Genomic DNA, 6,060 nt, shown 5'->3' with positions numbered 1-6,060 from the left:
ATTTATTTAGGTATTATTTGATTTTTTTTTTTAGCAATGTTTTGTAGTTTTCTGTGTACAAGTTCTTTATATCTTTGGTTAAATTTATTCCTAGGTATTTGATTCTTTTAATTGCTATTGTGAGTGGAATTTTTTTCTTGATTTCCTCCTCAGATTATTTGTTACTGGTGTATAAAAACACTACTGATTTTTTGTGTATTGATCTTTTACCCCACCACATTGCTGAATTTATTAGTTCTAGTAGCTCTGTTGATTTTTCAGGATTTTCTGTATACGGGATCTTGTCATCTGCAAATAGTGAAAGTTTTACTCCTTCTTTTCCAACTTGGGTGCCTTTTATTTCTCTGCTTGCCTAACTGGTCTAGCTAGAACTTCATGATGCTGAATAACAGTGGTGACAGTGAGCATCATTATCTTGTTCCAGATCTTGGAGGAAAAGCTTTCAGCCTTTCACCGTTGCATGCAATGTTAGCTGTGGGTGTTTCGTATATTCCCTTTTTCATGTTGAGGAAGTTTCCTCTTTTCCTACCTTTCAAAGTATTTTTCTTAAGAAAGTATGCTGGATTTTGTCAAATGCCTTTTCTGATTCAACTGAGATGATCATGTGGTTTTCCCCCTCCGTTTTGTTAATGTGTATATTGCATGAATTGATTTTCTAGTATTGAACCATTCTTGCATATCTGGGATAAAACCCACTTGATAATGGTGTATAATTATTTTACTGTGCTGTTGGATTCAAATTGCAAATATTTTGTTGAGAGTTTTTGCATCTATATTCATAAGAGAAATTGATCTGCAATTTTCTTTTCTTGTAGTACCTTTATGTGGCTTTGGTATTAGGGTGATGTTGGCTTCATAGAATGAGTTGAGTTAGGTAGTGTTCCCTCCTCTTCAATTTTTTTGGAAGAGTTTGAGCAGGGTTGGTATTAATTCTTCTTGGAATGCTTGGTTGAAGTAACCTGTGAAGCCATCTGGTCCTGGGTTTTTCTTTGTTGGGAGGTTTTTGGTGACTGATTCTATCTCTTTGCTTGTAATTGGTCCATTGAGAGCTTCTGTTTCTTGTAAAGTCAGTGTAGGGTGTTCATGTGCTTCTAGACGTTTGTCCATTTCATCTTGGTTGTCTAATTTGTTGACATACAGTTGTTCATAATATCCTCTTATGATCCTTTTCATTTCCATGGGATCAGTAATGATGTCACCCCCTCTCATTTCTGATTTTATTTATTTGTACCTTCTCTCTTTTTTCTTTGTCTTTCCAAGGGTTTTTCAGTATTGTTGATCTTTTCAAATAAGTAACTTTTGGGTTTGTTAATTTTCTCTTTTTTTTTAATTCTCAATTTCATTTATTTCTGCTTTAATCTTTATTTCTTTCCTTCTGCCTACTTTGGGTTTAATTTGCTGTTCTTTCCCTAGTTCCTCCAGGTATGCATTTCATCTTTGATTTTAGCTCTTCTTTTTTAATGTAGGTGTTTATGACTATAAATTTCCCTCTCAGCACCGCCTTTGCTGCATCCCTTAAGTTTTTGATGTATTGTGTTCCCATTTTCATTCGTCTTGAGATATTTGCTGACTTCTCTTGCAATATCTTCTTTGACCCACTGAATGTTTCAGTTATGATCAGAGAAAGTACTTTGTATAATTTCAGTATTTCTAAAATTATTGAGTCCTATTTTGTAATAACCCACATGTGGTCTCTTCTGGAGAATGATCCATGAGCATTTGAGAAGAATGTATTTATTGCTCTTTTGGGGAGTAGTGTTCTGTATATGTTTTGTTAGGTCTAGTTTATTAGTCATATTCTTCAAGTTCTCTTTTTCCTTATTGATCCTCTGTCTAGGTGTTCTATCCATAGATGAGAGTGGTGTATGAAAGTCTCCTATTATTGTAGAGATGTTTGTTTAACACTTCAGTTTTGCCAGTGTTTGCCTCATGTATTTTGGGGTACACTGGTTCTGTGTATAAATATTTATGATATTTCTTCTTGGTGGCTTGCCCCTATTATTAATATGTAATGTCCTTCTTTGTCTCTTATAATAGTTTTGCATTTAGTGTTTATGTTGTCTAATATTAGTATAATTACCTCAGCTCTTTTGTGGTTACTGTTTGCGTGGAATATCTTTTCCAGCCGTTCACTTTCAACCTATTCATGTCCTTGGGGCAAAGGTGAGTCATTTGTAGACAGCATATAGATGGATCATATATTTTTTTAATATCTATTTTGCCAACCTGTGTCTTTTGATTGGCAAGTTTAATCCACTAACATTCAATGTTATTACTTTAAAGGCAGAACTTACTTCAACCATTTTATCCTTTGGTTTTTATATGTTATAACTTATTTTTGTTTCTTTTTACCCTTTTAGTTACCCTTACAGATCATCTTCATTTCTGTCCTCTCCTCCACACCCTTTCCTGTCTTTTCCTTTCAGCCCACAGAATGCCCTTTAGTATTCTTTGTAGGGAACATCTCCTGTTAGTGAACTCGCTCAGCTTCTGTTTATCTATGAATGTTTTAAACTCTCCCTCATTTGTGAAGGACAGTTTTGCTGGATAAAGTAATTAAAGTAAAAAAATAAAGCCAATTATTCTTGGCTGGCAATTTTTCTCTTTCAGTATCTTAAATATGTCATACCACTACCTCCTTGCCTCCATGGTTTCTGATAAGAAATCTTCATTTTTTTTTTTGTTTGTTTGTTTCTTTTGTCTTTTTCCATAGGCTTGAAGCTGAGTACTGTCTCCCTTATTTTAATAATCTTTTAGGCCAATCCTATAACAATTATACCAACAAGTTTCCTCAAACAACCCCTACCCCACCCCTGCTATCCCTATTTTCTTCTGTCCATATTCTATTCACCCTTTCCTCTGCTATTATCACTGGTATCTCTGCTTGTACTTGAAAGTAAAAAGCAATTTCGGATTATGCGAACTCAATGGCCCTGCTTCATAGCCTGGCCCCTGCTGAAAAAAGAGAAAAAAGGTGAAGCATGAAGGGCCTTTGTAGGCTGAGATCAGGGACCACCAGAATCCCAGATTGTTTCAAAAACAGGCTCTCGGATATTTTCCCAGCAGAAAAGTCTTCACTGGCTTGGAGAACAAGGGCTATTTCACTAACACAATTGTGTTTCAATTTCTGAAGGCTACCCAGGCCAGGAATACATCCTTGCAGTGCTTCACCACACACTCATTGCTGCAGTATTCATTGTCTCAGTCCTTGTTTACAACTGGAGGGTTCTCACAACTTGACCTTACACATCAGGGCTGGGGTGAGAGTGTCATAGGAGAGCCACTCACCAACTGAACATCTGTCTGAGGAGACTCAACCTCAGGAACTATATCTGTAATCTTCTCTCAGATTATCTCAGAAGTTGTCTCCACTCTGTGGGCCTCAGGACTGCTGGTCATAGGCTGCTCAGGACTGCTTTCCACAGCTGTTGGGACTAAGTTAGCCTGTATTTTCAGAGTGGGTGGAGGTATATTTTTGATCTGCAGAGGAGGTGGCTGTTGGTGTAAATTGATTTGAACTTTCTGAGGTGGAATCTGTTGCATGGCCTGGAGTGGGGGAGGCTGCTGCAGTATGGTCACTTGCTGCTGAGTGGGGGGCTGAGGCATCTGTTGTAATGGACGCAGCTGTAGTCGGGGTAGAGGCAGTTGCATAGAAGCAGCAGCAGCTGCTGCTGCTGCTGCTGCCTGCAACACTGGCCAAGTGACTATCTGGGCTTGTTGACTGGGTTGGATAGTAGCTGTACTGGTTTGGCCTAGCTGGAGCCCCCAAGAGGTCACACTGTGGCTGGGATAACAGTAACCATCCCCCCTTGAGACATGGTAATAGAAGAGGGTAACATCTGTTTGGCAATAATCAATTTGCTGATATTGTGCCAACCACCAGCCCTAGCAGATGCCTGATTTGCCACATAGGATGAACGAATGGAGTTAACAACAATGAAAGGCAACAGGGCAGGGGGCTCTGTTGAGGCTGGTGCTGGAGATGCTGGGTTAATGGTAGCCATAGGAGGTAGAGAAGGAGTCTGGGGTGCTGGCACAATCCAATTCCACTGTCTCCACTGTAGCCTGACACTCTTGGTTGTCTTTAAAAGCAGCCAGAGCCTTCAGATACTGTTTGTTGGCTACTTCAGTTTTCCTGTTATACACCTGTTTTTGCTCTTCTCCAAGACTGTCCCACCTGGAGGCCAGAATTTTTTGAAACCTCCCCAAAAGTGTCATTGGGATTCTGTCCCTTGATGGCAGCCTGTGTATCATGGAAAGATAACGCATATGCTGAAACTGGTTTCTGAGATTCATTAGGATCTTTCTTCTTTCTCTTCTTTGGGGCCATCTGCTTTTTTCCTGCTTCCACTACAGTGTCTTCTGGCTGGGAAGCTGCCTCTGGAAATCCTCAACACCATGCTCATGAAGTGAACTAATAGATGAAGGGGTTGTTGAAAGATGATCCTCAGGTGACTGGGCAGGTGTCAGGATGGTGCCATCCCCTAAGCTCAAATGAAGTTGAGAACTCAATTCTGACTGAACTCAATTCTATGCCCCATCAAGCCACATGTCATGTCTGTCATTGGTACATCAGTTGTAACAGGTGGGTTGGTACTATACTGAGTTCCTATAGAATTGTCCAAGTCCATGGTCAGGCCCCCACTCAGGAGCCCCCTGCCCTGCTCCATCAAGCCATGGGTCATGCCCACAGGCATGTCCAATGTTTGGACCCCATATTGGGCTGAAAGAAGAAGAAGAGTCTGCCAGGTCATCAAAGTGGCCAGCCACATGTAAGACAGCAGTGAGGGTCAGAATCCAAGGAGACAGGCAGAATTTCAAATTCTAAATCACCCATGCTTGGTGTATGGAATGTCTTGGCCCTGGACAGAAAGGGGTACAAGGGCCCTGTGATCATCAGGTAATTGTCATTTCCTCTCGGAAACTCCATCTTCACATAGTGGCTACCAGTGTCTCTGTACCCTCATTGCTCCCACTGCCCCCACCATGCTCTTAGTTTTAATCAGGATCTCTTGCATGTGACAAATTGCTTTTGTCATTGTTTTCAGAATTCTCTCTTTATATTTGACATTTAATATTGTGTTTAGTATGTGTTTTGGAGTAGGTCTATTAGAGTTTATTTTGTTTGGAGTACATTGTACTTCATGGATATGTATATTCAAGTATTTCATTATAGTTGGGAAATTTTCAGCTATTATTTCCTCAAATATTTTTTCTGCCTCTTTTCCCTTCTCTTCTCCTTCTGGGACAATGATGACACACATGTTTGCACTCTTACAGCTGTCATTCAATTCTCTGAGACCCTGCTCAATTTTTTTTACATTATTTGCTCTCTCTATTCTTCTGTTTGTAAGATTTTGGACGTCCTGTCTTCAAAGTTGCTGATCCTTTCTTCTGCCTATTTGAATTTGCTGGTATATGCCTCTAGTTTATTTTTAATCTTGTCTATTGTGCCTTTCATTCCCCTAAGTTCTGTTATTTTTCTTTGTGGACTTTCAAATTCTTCTCTATGCTCACCCAGTGTGTTCTTAATCTCTGTTAAATCTTAAATCTTTATCCATATTTTCCTTCATCTCCTTGAATTGATTTAGGAGATTTATTTGAATATCTTTGATTAGTTATTTCAAAGTTTGCTTATTCTCTGACTTTTAAATTTGTTCCTTTGGGGCATATATTCCTGTTTTTTTTATGGCTTGTAATTTTTTTTTGCTGATGTTTAGGCATCTGATTATCTTGATCTGTTTACTCTGATGGTCTGTTTTCTCTCTTGCCTAGGGTTTTATTGTTACTGACTTTAGGCTCTTCTTTAACACTTGGTTCACATTTTCTAGATCTTTAGAATTTCCCATGTTTAATTAATCAAAACAAGGCCAGAGCTCCATGAGGTGGGTGCAGACTAGTTCCATGGGGCCTGGGGAGAGGATCAGGAAAGATGCCAAAAAGCTTCTTTTTCTTTTTTCACTTTTGCTTTACCTAAGCTGCACTTTCCTGGCCTGCCCCCCACAGATGGTGCCCTTTGGCAAACCTTTCCCTGCAGCCTAAAGGGGGAGTGTATTTTTT

General features: G+C 39.4%; 1 pseudogene; it reads right to left on the bottom strand.

The window, feature by feature from the left end:
* Positions 1-3,096: 3,096 nt before the first annotated feature.
* On the bottom strand, positions 3,097-4,930 carry LOC119528983 (annotated as a pseudogene).
* Between the last annotated feature and the right edge of the window lie 1,130 nt (positions 4,931-6,060).

The sequence above is a fragment of the Choloepus didactylus genome, chromosome 1, assembly GCF_015220235.1.
Source record: "Choloepus didactylus isolate mChoDid1 chromosome 1, mChoDid1.pri, whole genome shotgun sequence".
NCBI classification, from domain to species: Eukaryota; Metazoa; Chordata; class Mammalia; order Pilosa; family Megalonychidae; genus Choloepus; species Choloepus didactylus.
The sequence above is the reverse complement of the archived record's forward strand: the minus strand, read 5'-3'. Positions and strand labels throughout refer to the sequence as shown.